Genomic DNA, 22,628 nt, shown 5'->3' with positions numbered 1-22,628 from the left:
CACACACAAGCAAACTGAATGTATTCAAACATTTCCAACATGAAGCCCATTGTTGCAAGAAACCAATTGATGGAAATCTCATTTTTTATCTATTACAAACAAGTACGACCACAGATCACTTCTCTAATGATTACCTGCTTTGAGTTATTGCAATGAATTGATGTCGTGTTCTATGATCAGGATCCTGTTTGTCCATTTATATAGAAATGCCTTTGGGAAGCACCTGTCACTGTGGGTGTTTCACCACTGTGGGTCTGTATGTCCAGGAATTGTGGCAGCAGTCACAAGCAGGCACTTTGCTTGGTGTAAGTGTTGCACACATGCTTCATTCTCTGAAGGAACTGCAGACAGCACCAGTGCCATCCCCACTGTTCTCTATCTAGAAAGAGAGAAGATGTCTTAATCTAATGGTGAGCATTAAATATATGCTAAGTATTACTACAACAAAAGCTTCCAAATGTATGGAATGCTGACATGCATCTCTGCAAAACAGAGTTTGAACATTAACAGTCTATCTAAAAGTCAAGAAAGCAGAGAGTGCATCTGGAAAGCACTAAAGATCTACTTTCCAGATCTACTTTCAAAAGATATTTAGAGGCTTTCATGAATGTTACATCTCCTCTGGTCCAGCTGAAGTCAGAGGGGTTTACCAAATTCAGCTGGGCTTCCTGTGTGTTGTAGAGATCTTTAGCTTCTTAGAATAAGAAAAATACATGTAGTTTTCCAAATGATCAAAACCACCTCTTATTTATTGTTATTGCTATTATCGCTGTCATGCTATTCAAGCATCAGCTAGCTTTCATAGAAAGGCAGTCTGTTATCAGAAAGAATGGCTGATCTGCATAGACTGTGTGACAATTCGTAGACTCCTTAGGGAACAGAACAAAGACTTCCACGGCGCTTTTGTTGTAAGAGTGTGATCCATTCCTAAGGGGAAATGCTGTGTTATATTGCTGTCTGCTTGCACAATAGAAAGAGGTTTTTTCTCCATTATTGGGGTTAGTAATGCAGTGTTTGCTATCTGTATATCCTTGCCAAAAGTATTTGTAATGCTTTGTGCACTATTGATAAAATAGAGTTGCTTGAAAGAAAAAAACCTACCCATATTAGACCCAGTGAAATAAATCAGATGGGAGTATTATCGAATTATAATACCATTTAAAGCTATAAATTACCTATAAGCAGCAACATGTGTTGCTGTATTCCTTTTATTATTTTATAACTCACCATCCTTTTCTCTTCCTCTATCTCTCTTTTCCACTCTATAAATAAAATCCAGCCCCTTTAAGATTTGCCAGAGGCTGAATGCAGCTGGTTTATGCTGCTACAGGGCAGCACGAGAGATGAGGTTAGATCTGACCATATCTGTTACTCTGCAGTGATGTTTCTTCCAGCTCTGAAAGTGCTTCCTTCACTTCAGCACTGAAAGTGCATGTTCATCTTCCTCAGCAGTGCTTCAGTGTTTGGCCAGATCAGCTCACAGTCAGTGAAACAGAAGTGTGATGGAAAATGACTAGTTGTGTTGTCCAGAATCAGAGAATCATAGAATGGCTTGGGTTGAAAAGGACAACAGTGATCATCCAGTTTAAACCCCCTTCTATGTGTAGGGTCACCAACCATCAGACCAGGCTGCCCAGAGCCACATCCAGCCTGGCCTTGAATGTCTCCAGGGATGGGGCATCCACAGCCTCCCTGGACAACCTGTTCCAGTGCATCACCACCCTCTGGGTGAAAAAAAAGGATGGGCAACTAAATTACTTTCTCACCCTTAAATGTGATAATCTTTGCATTTCTATTTTAGGATATAAAAAATGCCTGGTCATTTTAAGCACTACGAGATTCATGTCTTCATTACTTGTTCAAAATAGTCTTCAGTCTGGAGGACAGATAAAGTCCTTAAAAAGAGCCGATAGATTTCACATACCAGAAAGAAACTAAACTTGAAAAAGAGTCATAAATCATTTGTTCCTCCTTCCTCTCCACTTCTGAGAGTGAATTTCAGTGCTCTGATAGAAGAGAGGAAGAGCTCCTGGCATAGCTGGGAATACCTCCTGATTATAAAAGTATGTTTCAGAGATTTCAAGCCAAAAATACTCATCCTATTATATATATATATCTGCTAAATTAATGTATTTCCTTTCCTTCAGCCCATGTGGATCCAGGCAGGCTGAGATGCTCTGGCTCACAGTTAGTGTGAAATGTGTAACTCCAACATTACATGGGAAGTGAGAAAATTGAGCCCTAATGGATGGGAGCTGCTGCTGCTCTGCACAGCAAAGTTGGAAAGGTCCAACTGCACAGCTGTGTCTGGGGCTGTTTTCTCCTCCAGAATTTCCCAGGCTTCGTGCTAGTAGCCTAACTGAGCAGGACAGGCTCTGAGCATCCACCATCCATCAGTGCAAAAAGGAAATTGAACCCTGAAGTTAACACCAATTCCCATCAGGCCAACCTTTAATTCCTTCCCAATTAAGCCGGCAGATGAAGCTGAATGAAAACCATGTTGTGTTCCATCCAACACTTCAAGGGGTCTTTGCTAAATCGGGAGTAAGTCCTTTAATCTGTGCAAGGAGATATTTTAAGCACAAAACTGTCTGGAAAGTCAAATCCTTTATGCATCCCTCAGGCAGATGGAAAATGCTACAGATCTCCCAGAAGAGAGGAAAGCACTGAAATCTCCTACAGTAACTGGCCACTAGCTGTGACAGCAAATAATCTGCTGTCTGGTGATGTTAACTTTCTGCACAATTCTATGACAGAGAGAAACTGAAGCTGATTGTGCACAGGGTTTGTGTTTTGTACCCTGAAGGGCCCAAACCTCCGTTTGGTCAAGGACAGGCAATATCACAGATTTGATACCTCTGTGCCTGTTTCCTGTCTCTAAAAATAGGAATTATTATTGTCATTCCCTACTCCCATAAACTCTATGTAAATAGTGTAGTGGGCATGGTGGTGATGGGTTGAAGGTTGGACTAGGTGATCTTAGTGGTCTTTTCCAACCGCAATGATTCCTAGACTCCTTGATTCCAGGCTGGATGTGGCTCTGGGCAGCCTGGTCTGGTTGTTGGTGACACTACGCACTGCAGGGGGTTGAAACTAGATGATCCTTGAGGTCCTTTTCAAACCAGGCCATTCTATGACTTTATGATTTGCTGATTCCTTGCATCTTTGCCCAGACCCTGCTCTTGCCTGGGAGCTCACAGCAATTCTACAGTCCTCTCCTCACTTCCCCAGGCCTCAGTCCCATGTGTGCAAAAATTATTACTTGTACAAATTTGTGATGCATTTGCAAGGCATCTTGTTGGCTTGTGCAGAAATAAAAAGTCAGACAGACATTTCCTGGCATCTTTGGTGAATGTTCTTAATACTTCAGTTGTTTTTATGTGTCCCACTAAAAGGGACACCCAGAGCCTGGTGGGTCCACAGTTTTTGGGGCCGTTGCATTAGAGATGCAGAGCACAAAGTTTACGTTGTTTCTATGCAATCTGCACATTGAAACGAACATCTTTGCAGCTTGGCAAATGGCCGGCTCCCCTGAGTACATACTTGCCAGAGAAATACCAGTTTGGGATGAAATTCAGCTTTATTCTGCAAAGGAGATTACTGATACCAGCCTAAACTCACCCCAACATTTGTTACATGTTGCACTGCTCCAACCTGCCCTGGTTCCTCAGTGCTGTGTTCTGCTGCCACAGGCAGCACAGCCTTCCCAAGCTCTGTCCAGCCTAGGGGAGGCTTTCACCACCCTCCATGCACTGGGCTGGAAATCCCCACAAGTGCTTAAGGATCTGCTTTCATGCTGTAAAAAGATTACAGTCAAAGGAGATAACCTTTTTACTTGGTACCTATGATGTGTATTACATACAACCTCTGGCAGCGTCGGGAGCTGCTGCTAGTAATGGAAGTTTACTCTTAAAAAATAGAATGGATTTCCTCCGCTCTGATGCCCGGGGGGAAGAGGACCATACACATTCATAGAAATTAGATCTGTACGACCTGACTTGATTTACCCTCAAATGTCACTCATATATTCGCATTTCACTGGGAAACTGTCAACACAAATGTCAAAATGCTTCACAGTGTGAAACAAGGGCAACGTGCTTTAAAATTAATTATTCGCTTGGTTTTCATATACAAAACAATTCACGGACTCCAGCAGGACAAGCTTGCTTATTTTTCATCTGTGTTGTCTAGTTATGCAGGATCCCTTCGAATGATAACATTTTCCCTTCACACAGCAAAGCCCAGTGAAATAAAACCCCACTCTTCTGTGCCAGCATTTTATATGTAGAACTCACTGAGCGCCAGAATAATGTAATAGTGATGAATAATACATAGCCAAAATGGATTGCACGTAATCTGTTGGGTTATGAATCTCAGCTTTATAGCTCTTCTTTATAATCCGTTCTATTTTGTTGGTTTCATCTGACAAGGCTGGAAATAAGCTGACAACTCCAAAATGGCATTTCCCTCCCAACCCGCTGCTCCCCTGCTCTCAGCAGATACCTCCAGTTACGAAGTGGGGTTTTCTGAGTCCGTGAGCACAGCTACTCTGTTTCTCATGAGAATGCAGAAAGCTGACAACTTGGATTCATCTGAGCAGGGTGGAAGGATGCACCACCAGGCTCTTGCATCCAACCCACTCCAAGTCCAAAGCTGCCATGCACTTACATGGTTTTCACACGGTTTAATCTCACGATGGACTTTACAAGCCAGAGAACAAAATATCTTGCTAAAATCATCCTGTGAAGGCCAAAGCACGTAGCGATGTGATGTCTGGATGTTTGGATTAATGCTATCCTGCTGTAAGTGTGGGAAAGGGGTCCACAGGCTTTCCTTGGAGAAAGTGGAGGTCATGGCAAAACGGTGTTTTGAAGTACTACAATGAAAAGTGAAGCAGTTCTAACTGAAACAAGATGAGGCTGATGTGGAAATGCAGCTGTAGGGAGCAGACCTACTTCATGGGAGAGGGGAGCCCTGAGGAGCTCAGACTGCAGCCGGCCCCAGTGCTGTTTTGTAATCAAAGACTTCGATTTTGGCATAAATATCAAGAAAGGAGGGAGAGTCTGTTTTGTATTTTAAAAGCCCTTACTTTTCTGCCAAATAACAAAGTCCTACAAGCCTGTTTTGAGAGTAAAGCATCCAGTTCTGATGGAACACATTTACCAGCTTAATTCCAGCTCCTGTAACAGATCATTTGGGGAAGGAAAAGCTGTTCCTTACCCAGCACCCGGCTGCCAAAGCCTCCCATTGCCACCAGCGGAGCATCTGCACCACCTGATGCTGTGTGAGGGATGGAGGAGCCAGAGGCAATAGGCTGATACATGCCTTGTTCCCACTGAGACCACAGTGCTGGATGAGCAGCAGAAACAAAAAGGGATGGAAGTAGTTTCCTACCAAAAGCAGAGCACCAAATAAACCAACAGCATTCCTCCCACCCCAGGAGCCTTGTCATGCTTGCGAAATAATTTAGGCACATCACAGCAGTATCAGTGCCTTCTGCTATGAGCAACATCTTGCAGCATGTAATACGTCAGGGCAGAAAACAATTATCACACAGCTCATGCCATCACAGCTGGAGATTGCCTGTGTATCACGTGCTAAGGCTATTGCTAAGCTTTCTTGCATTATCTGATATGCTAAAAAATGAGACATACTGCAAAAAAAAATTGTCTCTGCTCTCTGCTGGCTTCTTTCTTGGGGCTGGAAGGAAAAATGCTCTAAGTGCAGAAGAAAATTGCTTCAAGCAAGTGACCTGATCACAGGAGAATTCAGTTGCTTATGTTCTCCATCACCTTTAAAAACATGAGAAGAAATCTGATAATAAGAGGAATGGGATTATTGTAATTTGATGGCTGCTTGACAGCTGGCCCCAGCCCATCTCTCTTTGAAGTGAATGGGAAGATGGCAATTTCATTAAGTCAGTGACAGCTTCATGAAGTCCTAGTGAAAGGCTAATACGCATTGCTGATTTGCCCCTGTTTAAAAGGAAGGATAGATCACAGTTGTGTAAGTGATTCACAGTGTGCTGAAGGATGTGTTGCTGCAGACAGGTATGGAGGCACTGTGTAACTCTTGCTGACATACACCTTTTCTGATGAGGTGCTACTTTAGCTTTTTTTCACTATCAAATCCCTCTATCAGCACGTGGTTTGTACTGGTATATATAACATAATTGAGCCATTATCCCATTGCTGTCTCTGAGAACAGGAGGGATCTCTCAGCCTGCTGAGTCAGGAGTGCTTGGGGAAACCCTGCTTATCCAGCAAGGAGTGATGTGTTAAATTCACTAAAAATATATACTTAGTGTATTACACCCCATGCCTGATTCATGCACAGTTAATGCTCCCAATGGCTGTAGGTGCATCCATATCCCATCATATCTGCACCTGGAAGAAAAACATGGGGCTGCAGATCTCATTGCAGCAAGGTGTGCTGTCATCTAACATCTGAGTGCTGCAGTCTGTAACTGGGGCTTCTTCCTTCAAGGGCCCATACCAGGATGGCTCAATCTTACATCCCAAGGGAGAAGAAATTAAAAAAAAAAAAAAAAAAAGCCCTTTCTCACAAATTACTGTCCCATGGTTGATTATCTTCATTTTGATCCTTACACAACAGGGCTCCTAATCTGCAGTGACGCAGCAGGAGATGAAAATGAAGAGATGGGGGAAGAGGAAAAAATACAAGGAGGAAGAGGAGCTCAATTTTTTGAGTTTTATCTCCAAAGTGAAGAAAACAGAATTTGAGAAACATTCCCAAACAGTGCTGGGAGAAAAGAGGGAGGAACAGATTTATCGAACACAAAAGAAAAAGTGCTTCTGGAGTGCACAGCCATCAGCACCTTGGAGTTGGGACTGGGCTTATTTTTAGGGCCCTCTTATTCCCAGGCAGTCCACTGATTAAAGATATTCAACACACTGCAGCAAGGCAGTGTGTAGATAAATTGTAAGGGAAATAATGAGGCTCTTTCATAAGTAGTTCCATCACTAGGTCTCAGATTTAATTATTTGCCCAATTCTATAATACCACCCAGAAAGTACTTCTGATGCAAGCTGTTCACTAAGCAGAAGGAACTGTGCACAATTTTGACGTATTGATTAAACTGCCACCAAATGATTTGAGATGAAGATTGAACACTCTAAAAGTAATGAAATACATTTGAAGCTGGGACGTTTTATGAATGAGAAAGGATGGCTTTTTCTGCTACGCTGCTGCCACTTATTAGCTCACTAGTAATGTTTATTTCTTTAAGACTTACAGCTCGTTGGTTGAGTTTAGAACAGCAGCTCAAAGCACTGCAATTTAAAATACAGGTCCACTCTGCCTTGTGCCGCCATGCTCCCTGCTGCAGCACAGGGGCTGAACAGGTCCTGGTTCTCTTGAAGGTAAGGGTCGTTGGAGCATCTGACAACTGAAACTCACAGAAAGAGGTATGAACTGCAACCATCCCAGAGCCATTTTTAAAGCTGAATATATTCTGGGTCTTCATTCTGTATGTGCTTTCCTTTCCTCTGATGGAGTTTCACTGATAACTTTCCCAGTCCAATTTCAGCAGCCTCCAACCACCCCGATTCTAAGAACTCTTTGAACTAATTACAGAGCTCCTCTCTCAATAATGTAATCTCCTCTGATAATTTATTAAACATCTTTGAACCATTGGACCAAGAAGGTCACGCAAAGACGGTGGCTACAAAATGCAAAATGAGTTGGTCGGGTTGCTTAATGAATTGCAGGTGCACAATCATAACTTGGAAAAACTGAAGCACATCACATTTAGGGGGAAATTAAACCTTGAGCTGCGTTATGGATTTATAACCACAAAGATACAGCACATAAAAATATCATCATTACTGAAATATGCAAATATTCCAAGTATTCAGTATGTGAGAAAGGCATATTTATTTCTCTGATCTTATAAGCTATTTGCAAACTAATGAAAATTCACTTTTCTGCATTATATCATCATGGAACACGCAAAGAGCAATTTGTACTCCAACAGCACTGCCACACAGTTAAGATTTAGGGGTGTCATTTACCAGCCCAGAAGAAAGTCCTGTCGCTTTGCACTGGAGGAAGGCAATAGGGCAATAAAGTCAGCTTCCAGTACTATTCTGCCTACTGAAGTGAAGGGGAAAACATCCTCCCTTCCTGCTAATCACAGTTCCCAGCCAGTTTGAGGATAAATAGCTTAATGGAGTGCTGAACCCACATCTCCGACCTCTGGTGCCTGCCGTGTGCCCTCCCAGTGACAGCTTGTGTATCCATACTGATTAATAAAGCTTTAAGGACATAACTTCACTTTATCTAACATCAAACCTAAACATTCTCTGCCCTACAAAGCTGTAATTTATTTAAATTTCTCGGTGAAGTATGGCACCATAAAAGCTGCAAAGGCTGAAGGCCCATCTGCTGAAGCAGTGGGGTGTGCAGAAGGCAGAGGTCAGCAGTGTGCCATGGCAGCCATTGAGGGCCCATACTTGGCTTTTGGGGAGCAATGACGGTTTGCCCACAGCAAAGTGGTGGAGGGAAGGAATTTCTGCCCCCCAAAACCAACATGAGACTTTAACTGGTCCCAAACTTATGTCTGTATCCCTGCTTAGGGATAGCATGCCATTCATTTTGATACAAACACATTGGTCAGGTCTTGAATCGCCTTCTTGGGAAGGAGGGGTTGGGGCAGGCATTGCAATGCCAGACCCTTTCAACTGGGCATCTTTTGTCACAGTTAATAATAGAAAGAAATAAAGAGGGCAGCACTGGTTTCTGCCATTAAAACAGCATCAGCATCTACAAAACTAAACTATCGTGCTGGCATTTGCACTGGTGAAATCTCCACACCCATCACAAGCACAGTGGCAATAACTGCCCTCCACAGTGCTCTGGCTGCTGGAAAACAGCATTTGTCACGCAGCTGCAGGCTGCTCTGCTCCTTGAGGTCCTGAGGCAAAGCTGTCTGGCTTCACAGACGTTAATTATTTGCGTCTCTGTTAATTAGTTGTCTGCGTCCGTCATGGTGGAGCGGTGACAGCCTGGGAGCCAGGCACAGCCCATGGGCTTTGTCCCCATCCCCTCTGCTCCATTCCAACCAGAACATTTCATTTCAGTCACGGTGCCAGAGGCCAGGCCCTGGAGGACCTTTGAAATTAAACACGTATCAAGTACAGTGGGGAGAGAGAGGAGGGGGAGAAGGGGGCAATCCGGCTCCTCAAGCATGCAAGTCAAGAGCTTTTGCTGTATTTATTCAGCCAGCCACAAATCACGTCCCGGCCATCCAAGGGAACATCGCTGATGGAAATTTCCACCTCCCGTTGGTTGGTGTTCTGCTCTTTGTTATTGCTTTGCCACCTTCAAGACATTGTAAATAATTGAATTTTTACAGTGAGAAGGTGTTGAATGCTTTGGGGTTTTTTTGTTTGTTGAAAGAGAAATGAACCCCTGATTTGCTAAGCTAGGAACCACGACAACCCAGGTTAACTCCCGCCTGATGTCTGCTGGGACAGGGAAGCAAAAGTTCTTTGTTCACCAAAGACTCAGTAATTGAAGACACATCACATAGTTCTCAATAGAAGAGATTTATCACTGAACACATTTCCTAACTGCATTAGCTCAGAACCGTATTTCTTTCATTAAGATGAGAAACAAAAAGAAGTGGTTTGGAATTGCAGAGAAACGGTTGCGAAACAGCAAAAAACAAAATCCCAGGGAATAATTAATTCATTCCTTTCCGCCTGCAAATTGCCTAAGGACAGGTTGAGCTCTTACCCAAATGTTGCACAGCGATTGTTCAAATACTACCAAATGATTTTCACAAATGCTTCTCACTCTGTAATTTCCTGGTGACCGAGTCACTGTTCACGTCTGACATTTGAAATTCAAATTTCAGCCCTTTCTGACCGGCTGCACAGATTGCAGGAACAGACCTGCTGGCCGGGCGGAACTCCGACTTCTGTTGCTGTGATGCCACAGCTGTGCTGTCTCACTCAGCATCCGTCCCCCCACTTAGTCTGGCTCTGCATCCTTTGCCACCCACTTTTCCAGCCACCATCCCTGAGCCTTCTCCCAAATTCATGGCCAGCTGCCCAATAACACCACCCAGAATGACCAGGTCTGCATATGATGCGATCCCACTGGTCGCACCGCCATCACCATCACCACTAAAGCTTCTCTTTTTCCTGAGCTTTCCCATCTGATTCTTGTTTCCTGCATTAGACATGAGTTTCTTAGGGCAGAGGTTGTGCTCATTCTGGGCGTAACTCCTGAGTGCAATGGGAATAACATCAGAGAATACCCTTTCTCCTATGTTTGCCAGATAGCCAGTCATTTGCCAGCACGTTCAGCAAGAAACAAACACCGAGTGCACGCAAACACACCAAGCATGCTTAAGGCTTCACATGAATATTCATAGGAATGGAATTTTTGCATTTCTCAGCCCCCTCTCCAGTCATTGGCACAGAAACAGCACTGGGAGTAGGGGCACACATTGCAGGACCACCAGCAGATGCTCCGTGATGGATACGCAGTGTTGTACACTGCATGCAGTTGCCAGCACAGCTCCCACACCTCTGTTTCCCATTGCACTCTCCAGTTTGGTGCACTTCTGAAGTATTTACAGTTGAGCCATTGCACTTTAGAGAAGAAAAACTGAAATGAGATATGCAAAAGATTTTCATGGATGCAAAAATAAGAGTTTTGCATGATAGCACCAAAAGTTTGAGCACTAACTGGAAAAAAAACCTGAGAAACACTGCAGTGGGTATCACATCTAAGGATCTTAGGAAGGGAATCAGTGTGACGCTGCAGTTGTGTAAGCTTCTCCAAATCAGTCAGTTCTGGTCACAAATTGCTCTATTTTTTTAAGAGTAAGACTTCTGTTTCTGCTGGGCCTTAAATGTCCCCTTTCTCACCAACTTTCTTTCTGACCTCCCCCACAGTTCCCAGCTCTATTGTCTAATACTATGCAGTGTATTCTTCGTGATGCTTCCAGCAGGCCAGAGAAATTTAGAGGCTTGCTGGTTCAAACTCTTAACATTTGGAGCAGTGGAAAACACACTTGAAAACCCTCTACATGAGCACATCTTCAATGCCTTCACTGCAGCTGTGCTGTCAGTGTCCAGCGCTGGTGAAGGCTGGCAGAACTTGCAGGACAGAGGGTTCCTATCACTCCCTGAATGATCCCACTGTCAGATGGAGCTCACATCCCCTGGAGGCAGATATGCCCAAACCAGGTTCATTGTCAGAGAATCTTAGCACAGCTGAGGAGACAGACTGGATGGCACAACTGCCTTGGCACTTGTTCTGGCAGGCACTGAGGGCATCCGGCCAGCCTAACACCAGGACCTCACTTTAAGTATGTTAATGGATTCTGTTGGATTGTGATGGTCTCTTAATTTTTTAATGGTATCTTTTTTCTTTTTCTTTTTTTTTTTTTTTTTGGACCATCAGCTGTCATCAACAAAAGACAATGTAGTCGCACAACATATTTGAGGCGGCTTGATTTTGTGGACATAGCTGTCAACAGCAATGAAAAAACTCTCCTGTCACAGAAGCAGAAAATTGTGCCCCGGGAAACAAATCATTTAAAGACCATAATAACCATTACCAAACTTCCACTTTAGGCTCAGCGCTTAATCATTTCAGGTGGGAGCGAAGATTTAAGGCGAGTAAAAGTAGCGAGGAAGCGCATGAAGTACCCACTGTGTGTGTTCATTTTGCATGGAGTGGGAAACAAATAGCAAAGGGATGCACAGGCTTGGGAAGAGTTGGGGACCCCAAGGGTTAAGCCCAGGCAGGCGCAGGTGCAGGCGATGCATGTGTGACATCTGAACGCAGAGTGAAAAATCACCTCTTGCAGGGAAGCTCAGCTGTGTGAACGATTTAAGCTCTGTATAAGAAATGGAGAGAGAAACCAACACAATAAAATATGATGCAGTGAAACTGGCTGTGATGGCACACAATCGTTTTGCATATCAGGTTCTGCAGGCATTCATAAGGCCAGTGAGGATGTGCAGTTTGAGGAACTGGTAAGAATGGTTTCCCAAGCATGATAATGGGCAAATGGCCAGCTGGATGTAGCCCCCTTTATACTCTGTTGTCTTTATGGTGACTTTCTCCCACTGTGGAAATATTTACAGCATCATGGTGCTACATGACAGCATTGTTTTTACTCTGAATGGCCCCAGAGCATCCAAAATAGAACGAGGAGCACCTCCACATCGCTGATCCATGGCAGGATAGGAAATCAAAAATTTCCCTTGTCATCTTCCAAGCATGATGTGACCCCTGTGCCATAGGAAGAAATCTACCCTGTAAGGTTAAATCACTACTAAACTGCTTAATGTCAATCTGACTGACATTAAGCAGATTGATGGGGAGATTCAATTTATTCATTTTTAAATAGGAACCCAAACAACTTAATATTCCTTCTCGACTTAATCTGCAGCCAGGCTGGGTATCCAATTCAGTGTGTTTATGTGTCCATTTATTTGTTTATGCCTCTTGAAATCATGTGACCCGTGGGTTCCTATGGGAGTGGATGCTGTGCAACCATGCTGTAGTCTCTATGGATGAAACCCGTGCAGAGATTATCCTTCACATACAGCCATCTGCATTGGCTGTGCTGACTCTTAATAGCAATTTTTAAGCATAGGCTCTTGTGGATTATCTGCTTGCTTCAGTGAATATAAATCAACTTGCAGTTCAGATTAAGATACGATGATTTCCAGACCTGGAAAGTATACAGTTATTAATGGGGAAAAACAGTATTAAGGAGGTATACAGTTAGCAGTGTTCAGTCAGCAATTTGAATAGTGAAGAACACTGGAGTTCTTTACACTTTAAGAAGGCAGAAAATGTAGATCTTAGATGGCCTTCATTAAATGTGACTCAAACCGCTCTAATCTCCTCCCATGAAATCATCATCTTCTAAGCTATAATGTGTTAAGTCTACTTAAGAAATAAAGCTGATTTAATACCTTTTTGTACAGCTGTACCCCCAAAACAAAGAGCAGCCAGTTGCCACTTCACTTTTGTTCTTTTGATCTACCTTGATGCAGGTAGGGAAGGGCTGGGGAAACTGTCTGAGCCCCATTGACAATTAGTTTGCTGTGTTGATTATTGTCTGGTAATTAAAGCCTTGCTGCTGTGAGATGTAACATGCCTTTGCAGACCAGTTTTTCTACTGATGGTGGTTTGTCTTTTCCTTAAGATCCGGGTGGGATTTGCAGCAGCTTGTGTAGGAGCCCGGGTTGCTTGGGTTTCCATGTGGCAGCTGCTTGTGGGTAGCTTCTGGAAGCCCCTACTTACTGAGGTCTAATGAGAGATTTTGTTTGTTTGTTTGTTTGCACACTACAAACAGATGTTAAGGCTGGGGCCCTTCTAGTCATAAAAATCAAATGAACTTGGCCTTCTGTGCTACTCTCCGCAGGCTGCAAAATCCCCTTTCCTCTGGTTTTAAACTAAAGTACAAGAAAAAAACCAGGCATACTGCTTGCCAAGCAGCCTCACTGTAAAACCTTTGCTCTGTGAGGCAATTACACTGCACGAAGCCAAAGGTTTGAAAGCCATAGGTGGCTTTAGGGTATTTTTCTTGATGTGGCCTCTTGTCCCCCTCCATCACTCATGTACAGACACCCTTGGTATCATCTAAATCCTCCCTGCCTTTTCTGACCTCCTTAAACCTGAAAGCTATTGTGCTGCAGAGATGAACGTCCACAGAAAGCACAGGTTTTGTTCTAACTGTGGAACAGTTCTTAAAACAATTGCATAACGTTATCAGAGGCAGACCTGAAGGGGTTGCTGTTAAGGTCCAGAGGCCCTGCTAAGCCTTAATGGCCCTGACTGCCCTCACCTGGCTCTCCTGCCACTCCCAAAGAGCCCATTTAAGGTTAGGGGAAAACCTTCAGCCCTTTTCTGAGCTGGGTTGGAAGAGCACAAGCTCTGTCTATGCCTGGCTGTGAGCCTCACTGACTCACAGGCTGAGCTCTCTGCCTGACTGTGGGCAGGTACTCCATGGATTATCCTGTCAGCACAGGCTCCTGGCTGAAGCCTACCACCACCTTTGGGACTCTTTAGCTCAGGTACGTCAAGGTGAGCCCTGACTTCTGAGTCCCTGCCCTTTTGGGAACAGCTGGCCCCATCTCCTGTGTGGCTCTGCAAGAGGTAAGATCTACCACATCCTGTTTCTCTATGGCAAATGCTTTCCTCACCTGTTTTTTACACCCTACAAAGTAATTTTGCTATTACTGCACTGTACAAATGAGGCTTTGAGGATGTATTTGTGGCTACTGAGCAGAGACTGGAGTTGTGATGGAGTTCAGCCAAGCCTGTGACTAGCAGTGTCTTTAGTGAGACTTATACCAATGTATTTTCACTGGGATATAGTTGCCATGCAGGTGTTTTAAATCACAAGGTAAATATGCTATTAAAATATGGCTTAAATGATGAGTTTTGCCATGGTAATTTCTACTATCCTTGAAGATGAGCTTTGCCATGCTCATTGTATGGGAAATCAGTAATCACAGCCTGAACCTCTGATTAATCAGCTGAGGCAAGTGTTGGGTCACCTGTGGGAGCACAGGTGAGAGTAATTTAGCTGTGCTCCTGGAAGGGGTGGAGCTCGACTCCACCTCCTCATTTAAGGGCTGACCACCACTAAGGCAGCATCTCTTGGAGATTGTTCCTTGGTGGAGATTGCATCAGCATTTCCCAGTGAAGGCATCCATGTTGGTGAGTTTTTCCTCATAAATAACCTTTTGAATATCTGTTACCATCTTTATTACCATCTTTGTATCATTCCTATTCCTGTATCATTGCTATTTTTGGTTTTTTTTTTTTTTGGGGGGGGGCGTATTTAACCCAAGATTTTTAACTTTATGGAATTACACGACCTTCTCCTTTGAATCACAGAGAAGTCTCATGGTGGCATGTTTGTAGGCTCCATCTTCTGATACAGAGAGAGGCCAAGGCTCTCAATGAGTATAATCATGTAGTTCACCACTTCGTCATGTTTCATTGTACCCATGAAGGGCACTCTGGAGGTTGAGAGCATTAATGGCAAATCAGTAACTTCATCTTAGATGGCTCAGTGTCTGATCTAGTCTGTACTGGGGAGGAAACACAGCAAATCTTGTGGGCTGAAGGTCATTATTTCTCCTTGACACCAGCATAACAGAATTGGAATGTTGCCTTTGGAGCAGTTTCACCTCTTACAATCAAATAAACAGGATCCAACAAATAGGACCCTGTTTGTCAGAATTATGTCCATTGACCCTCCCATGGTATTTTTAGCTGGTTAAATGCCTCCAGTGTTATGCTATTTTCCATCTTAATGTAATGTGTCTCCCTAGACTGGCTGGTCAGAAAGCAAAACAAAAAGCCCTCACATCAAACGCATGTGTAGCAATCAAGTTATGAATGACAGCAGAGAAGCTGTGCTTCTGGTTCATGGCTATCAAGTGCGCCTGGGGTTACAAGGAAAGTTGCTTCAATCTCTCCTTCTGATATAGGAGGACAGAAATAAGTAGAAGTAGCCCTTCTCTTGCTGGGCAGTTGGACTGAATGATTGTGATGAGTTACTCTGGAGTATGTAGCACCTTTAATTCTAAGGAAACAATAGATGTAGTTTATAATGAATCAGGACATGAAATGCAATAAAAGCCCAGCAGATTGTGCTATCAGCCAAGGAAATTGCCATCGGTTCTGAGAGAACTTAGTTTTTGTGATAAGGAAAAACATGTGCACCTTCAACTTGTTTTATCTTGCAGCTGAGTATGAATAAGCCTTTGAGAGGACGTGTAGCGCCTGGATGTGTATTTCTTGTTAGCCTGTGGAGCTGCCTTGTGTATAAGAACACTGAGGAACCTCTTCCAACTCCTGTTGCATGCTTCATCCACAATCTGAGCTCACTTGTAGCGCCAGTCTGTGTGTAGGAGACAGCATCTCATCAAAGTGAACCATATGGGGAGGTGGAATAGATAAGGGCCAGCTTGGAGCAGAGGTGCAGGGAGATAACTTGAATAAAGCTCAGGTTCACTCATCTAATTTCAGGCCCTTCAAGTTGGCAGCGAAGTTAACCTAGATGAAGAACAGAAAAGTAGAGTACTTTCACCAAATCTCACCTAATAAGGGGGGAAGAGATGCAATTGTGGCCTTAAATTTAATAAAATTTGGCCTCTGAGAGAGAGATAAGATGGACTTCAGACTCCAGTTAAATGTCTTTGAAGATGAGGAATGTCTTTACTGAAGCTACAGTTTAACCACATGGGGTCCTGTTTTGTGCAACTTCTGGGTAATTGCTTGCTTGGCTCTGTTCTGTGGCTGAGAGCTGCCTACAATTGGCGTGTATAAGCATCAGACTTCTACATGTAGAAATCAGCAGATTAACACAAATGGATTTTACAATGATTACCATTTCTAATTACCTTTATAGTATTTTAGAAGTTTGTCAGCTCGCAAACATGTTTGAAATGTGGTTGAAGGAAAGCTGAAGATGGTGCAGCAGTATTTAAGAGATTTACTGTGGGACTTAATTAGTAACCTTATTATTCTTTTTGTTGTTGTTGCCTATTTAAGCAAAACTGTATTGATTTTGAGGTTGTGATGTAGAAGTGGAGGGAGGCATTTCAACACAGCCAGGCTTTATAACATTGGCAGACACAAGAAGGCTGCTTACATCTGGAGTTTGCTAGTGCCCTGGTGATACCCCAGGAGCCCCACTAAAAGCTGAAGTTAAGCATGTATTAATGTATCTGCTGAATGTGAACCTTGGACTTCAGTCCTGGCATCTAAATGTTGATTTTTTAGGAGTTTCTCAGGGCTCAGGTCTGCTGTTGTATTTTTATAACAATAGTTTGTGTGTTTTGGCAGTTAAGGTAAATTACATCATTTGACTCTTTCCATATTTTTATTTACCTCATTTCCTATTCTAAAAATACACTAAAGATGATTATTCAACATATAAGGCACACTTGAGATGAGTCTGAAATCAGATGCAGGAAGGCCAGCAAGCCCATGTCCTCCCCTTCATTTAAAACACACACTCCAAGCCGTACAAAGAGGTGCTGCCTTGAGAAAGGCTGTGATGAGGCACAGACCCCAGGCTGCTTTGGGAAGCAAAGGAAGGGAGAAGGAAATCAGGGAAGAGAAAAGGGACTACAGCTTTCTTTTCTCTTGGAAGGTTCTGCTCATGAGATTGCCTTATGGAGCCCTACAGGCTGTGGTCCATGTCAGATTTCATGAAGCAAAATCAGAGTAACAACATGGGAAGCTGCTTTGCACAGGAGGAATGTTTGTTGTCAAGATATTTCTGTCCAGCTCAGCTGAGGTGTTCTGATAGGGGAGAATTTATAACTGAGAGAGCATTTCACACAGGAGCATCCCAAATATTTCTCAGAATTGAGCACCCTTTACATATGAGGGTGCCCAGCACAATCTTGATTATAGTTGACAGCTGACTTGTGGCACTTCTAGAGCTTATGTGAGCCTACAGTAGGGGTTTGGCATTGACTGTGGTCCATCTTGGATTGTTTCTGGCATCCTGAGTGCCCTCACTGCAAAGGTGTAGGCACATCTCTGATCCTCCACCTTGCTTGCAAAGTGACTCTGAATCGTTTCCAAGTGGTTTGCCATCATTCTCTTCTGGAGTTTCCTGCTCCAGCACCAAATTAGCCAGCTTAGCTGGATGGAGCAACAAAAGCTTTTTGAGCTGTACTGGCCGACTTTGCTCTGTTCTACTGGATGAACTGCAGAGAAGGCACCTCTAGCCACATCAACTGGTTTATTGCTGGGGAGACCATCTTTTTCATCCTCTTGAAGAACCTGGAAAAGGGGTTTTGGCCTCAGCCTGAATTTCAGCTTTTCCACCAAAGCCTGGGCAGGTGCAGCTGGCACAGCTGGATGAAGAGCTGCTGTGCAGAGGGTATGAAATACAGCCTGAAGTCTGCCCTGCCATTGCTCCAGCGATGCTCATGTCAAGATCAGTGTATAATGTCAGTGCCAGACTCCACAAACAGCCTGTGTCTTTAGTGGTGTCTCCCAAAATAATGCTGCAGTGAGTTAGACTAGAAGCCCATTTAGCCTGGCATAGTGTTCTTCATTCTGAATAATAAATGTTACCCACTCTGGCAGTTTGTACAGATTAACATCCCTGACAGATCTCAGCAGAGAGGCAAAGTACATTTTAAAACATTAATATTCCTCCTTTGCTATAAAAGGATTCTGCAAAAAGCTGTGGTCAGTGCCACAATCTGCCCTCCAGACGAGGAAAGAAGCACAAATGTAGTAACTTCTTTTTGCTGAGATCTTTAACCCAACCTGCTTTAGATATTTAACTCAGACTTTAGATTCTTATGAAGCTGATACCCAGAAAATAATGTTCTGGTGGTGGTAATTCAGGGTCTTGTAGCAGACTGGCCCTACCTCTTGAGATCAAGTGCAAAGCCAGGAGGGGCTGCATGGCTGAAGCTTCTCCCTGCCAGCCTTCATCACACCAGATCTTCCCTTCTATCATGTACTGCTATTACTTGCTTTCTGCATACACTTGTTTGTCTCCTGCAAGCCTTTGATTTCATTATAGTATTGCTATAAAGCAGATAAACAGCATTTATTCCATCTACTATGCATATTGGCTGACCTTCTTTCTTCAAAGGGAGCTCACTACTCTCCCTAGACATTGATTTAGGATTATTTGTGGGAGGCAAATGGATGCATACATCACATCAAAATATCAGTGTGATTTCCCCTAATAAAGCACTGTGTGTGGAAAGGTGGGTGTGGTGAACTCCACTGGCTGAAATAAGTAGTGTTAGAATTACTTGTGAACAATCTTTTAGGGAGACTGAGCAGTAGTTGTTCATGTTCCCCAGTATGGAGCCTGCTGGGGTGGGTGGTTGTCTGGAAATTGGGTGGGGATGAGGCTGCTGATATAGTGGTAAATGTGGAGGTGCAGGGTATAAGGAAGAGGAAAACTTTAGATGGTGACAGCTCATGGCTGCTTGGAGAGGGAAAGGTGGGTGTTGCCACATTCACAGCAACAGGAAACTTATCTTGGAGCACTTCTGGGTCCTCAAAGCAGGACCCTGGGCAAAGAGAAGGAATTAAAAGCCAGGGAAGGCAGATAGTGGTAAGAATCAGACAAGGAGACCTGTGGGTATATGGAGAACTGAAGAGAGGATGAGTTTGGTGAGCAGCACCAGTGTGACTGGTGCAGTGTGTACCAGGAAAGCATGAGCAGATCACTACAGGCCTGGAATGGATGCAGTAGTGCTGAGGAGTACACTGTGTGAGTGTAGATGGGAATATATGCCAAACCTGTAAGCCACATAAGCTGTGTTTCTTCCTCTGCTTTAGTGAGGCACCAAGTAGTTGGGTACTGCAGTCTGTAAGTGTGACCAGTGGGAAGCTGGGACTAATCACTGTTGTTTCATACTAATGGTGAATTTTAAGATGAAAATGGCCAGATTTTCCTAGGAGCATCCTGAGGTCCTCTTAATTTTGTCTCTGTGAACTCGCAGTCATTCGTATTGTTTCTGGAAAAACAGTTGCATGTTCTTTGTGATCAAATATTGGTGTTGATTCACCAAAAAATGCTACACTTTAGTTGCAATGGTTTCCTTTGTGGAATAGGTGGGACTTACAATCATAGACCTTGCTGTGGTGCTGCTCCTTTCCAGGATGAAGTCTGCTTTCTGGTCTATTATCCAGCCCTATGTGTTATCTGACAACCCCCAAACAGCATCCAGGCTGCTATCACTACTGCACCTTGGGCAGCAAATTTCCATTGGGCGACGAGAAGCTGTATCACTAGCACAGTGTGGCACGTCTCATTGTCTCGCACCGCCAGGATGACAAAGGGCCCTTCTGAACCGATACGGCTGGATTTAGGCAAATCCCATTGTCCTTTAGAAAGCCGTGCAGCCAAGAGGTGGCACGTCTACTGGAAAGGGGGTACGGCGGAGGGGCGAGGGGTGACCCCTAGGGGCTGGAAGCGGGGCCGTGCCTGGGGGCTGAGGGGCTCAGTGCGGGCGGGGCCGTAAGCATGCCCTGAGCATCGGCTGCGGCTCCGTGCCGGATCCGGCCCCCTCCAACACCCACCCACCCCGAGGCGGGGGCGGAGGGCTCGGCGCTAAGCCCGGCCCCCGGTAGCAGTCGCCGCAGGGAGGGCGGCCCGGCTGTGGATGCGAGGGGAGCGGCGGGGCCGGGCTGGGCTCCTCCGGCCGCCCCCGTACGCTGAGCCCCGCCGGAGCCAAGGTAAGGGAGGACGGCGAGCGGGGTGGTGGGTGCCCCGCGGAGCCCCTCGGAGCGGGGAGCTGGGGCGGCGGCTGCACGGGGTGCGGTGCAGAGCGGTGCCCCCGCGGGGCTGCGGATCCCCGTGCGTGGGGCTGCTCCACTGCCACGCCCGGCCGGAGCGGGGCAAGAGGTGCGGGGAGATATCGCTGCCCGGCGGTTCCTCCCGCAGCCTGAGTTCGGCGTTACGTGGAGCGCTGGATCCCGGTGGAGTGATGGGTCACGGGATGCACATCTGGATGGGCACGGGAGCATTGGGTTCCTTACCGAGAATGATGAAAAATTTAGCGTCGCTGCCGTAATTTCACTCTCGGCTTAGCTGCTAGCAAATATTTACTCGCTGCCAGACAATGAGCTCCGTTTGTTCACTTGTGGTCTGAGAAATATTCCCACGCTAACTTACAGTCTGCGGAGCGGGATGGGACACGCTGAGCTGTCATTCTGCATTGCCCCGTGCCTGCCCTTCCTTTTAAAAGAAAGGAGTTGCAGCCCTGTGTTTATGCCCGGCACATGGCTCGTCAGCCTGTGTGAGGGCACGTTTGGACAGAAATACGTTCCTGCCGTTGGCTTCCTCTGCTTGTGTTACCCGTGGCTGCCTTCCTGGCTTGCCCTGCTTCCTGCCCTCTCCTAGAATAGCCCCTTTCCCTGTATTGTTCTTGATGCGCTTCCTCTTGCCTCGCTCTTCCTCCAGCCCTCACTGCAGGTTCTCAGCACAGAAGCCCTCCTGACATGTGTTGTCGCCCTACTCATCAGTCTCCACCCCCCCGCCCCCCCCGGAGAGAGTTAGAGTCCAGAGCTTCCTACTTGAGCAAATCTTCCTTTTTTCTCTGTGGAAAGTGCAGCAGCCTTGATTCAATTTGACTCCAATTGCCCATGAAGAGGTTTAAACTGTGTTGAAATCATCTTCATTTAGAAGCTGCTACATGGTCAGGAGGAGATTACTGGTGGCCTCTGCAGTGCCTTGGGTCTGTTTATATAACACACTGTGCTTGTAAACTGGGCTTCCTAACTCCACTATTAATGATGTGAAATAACTTAAGGCTTTAATTTTGACCATACTGCTCCCTTTTCTTCATATGTGAGATGAGGTGCTCTACAGCTGTGTTGAATGTAGCTGGAAGCATATCAAATGCCTTATTCTTAAAGGGGGAAAAGTCAGTGCCCCTGTTGGGACTGGATGAGACATAGAGGGAAGTCAGAAGAGGAGCTTGTGTCTGAAGGTGTCCCATCTGCAGCTCCTGCATCATACTGGTTGGGTCTCGTGCCCATTTGGATGGGTTTGTGTGTCTGTGCTGACCTACAGATGGCTTTCATCTGCAGGACCTCTTGACTTTTTCCAGGGCACCACCCTATAAGCAAAGAGCAGATGTAACTTTTGCGGGACTCTCAACTGTGATGTAGCCCAACCTTTAATGAGTTTTCACCTGACTGTAACAGGTAAGACCTTGGAGCAGCTAGAGATCTATTCTGCCTCCTGGGGAGGGCTGCAGTGCTGTGCTTGTGCCTGGTTCACGCAGAGATGGAATGAATACATCCAGGAGATTTTTGCCTCTTCTCATCTGTGTTCTCTCTTTCTTGAGTTATGCTGCCCTTTTCTTAAAGAAAAGCTTATCCTGCAGGAGTTAGCAATGCTTGCCTTCAAGATTTATATTCCCTGCAACTGAATAGGCTTCAGTGGTTGGTCTGTTTTATGCCAAGACTTGTCTTGCTGATTTCCTTGGACTTTCATGGGTGCACCTGTGCCAGACTCGATCAACTTAGTTTGCTTCTGATGTATGGAACATGTCATAAAAAAAAACTTACTACAAAAGTGCACTTCAGTCCATTAGATATATATAATGTCATCATAGTCAAAAGGCAGCAATTGTACAGAAACCTTTCAATCCATTAAGCCCTGGAATGCCATAAATTTGAAAACACGGCAAGATAAATGAATTCCTGAGGTCTAATGTGCAGGTGAGCACTTCTCTGTGATCTGCTGGGGATGTTGGCTTTGTGCTCACTGCAGCTGGGTTATTTTCTGGCTGGTGAAGTGAAATTGCTGCCTTGTTCTGTGCAGTAAGAGTGGTGAATGCGCCTCATCTCTAAAAGCTGCTCTTTGTAGGTTTGTGCTATGACACATTCTGTAACTTATTTTCCTGATGCCCATCCACACCTGCAAGTCTGCCCTTAGTTTCTGATAATTAAAGCAGCAGAGGGGAGTGAAGGGAGGCCCACTGCAGGGCTTGTGTAATTTTCAAGGATCTTGTATCCACTATCCTATTTTCTCACTGTATTCCTTAGTGTATCTTGAAGGATAGGGAGGATGGAAGGGAGTGTGAGGAAGTGGGTGAATGCAGTCCTCTGCAATC

The 22,628-nt window shown here is 44.8% G+C and overlaps 1 protein-coding gene across 2 annotated transcripts in view; it reads left to right on the top strand.

Annotated features, from left to right (window-relative positions):
* Positions 1-13,944: 13,944 nt before the first annotated feature.
* The window catches only part of FRMD4B (FERM domain containing 4B), a 105,885-nt gene continuing 97,201 nt past the window's right edge, over positions 13,945-22,628 (top strand). Inside the window, exon 1 of one of the 2 annotated variants that reach the window (XM_015875314.2) lies at positions 13,945-14,072. The gene's annotated coding sequence lies outside the window, so the exon portion shown is untranslated. Of the gene's footprint in view, positions 14,073-20,144; positions 20,242-22,628 lie in introns of those variants that run through there. The other variant, XM_015875312.2, reaches the window with a different exon arrangement.

The sequence above is a fragment of the Coturnix japonica genome, chromosome 12, assembly GCF_001577835.2.
Source record: "Coturnix japonica isolate 7356 chromosome 12, Coturnix japonica 2.1, whole genome shotgun sequence".
Classification (NCBI taxonomy): domain Eukaryota; kingdom Metazoa; phylum Chordata; class Aves; order Galliformes; family Phasianidae; genus Coturnix; species Coturnix japonica.
This window is presented reverse-complemented; position numbering and strand designations above follow the sequence as displayed.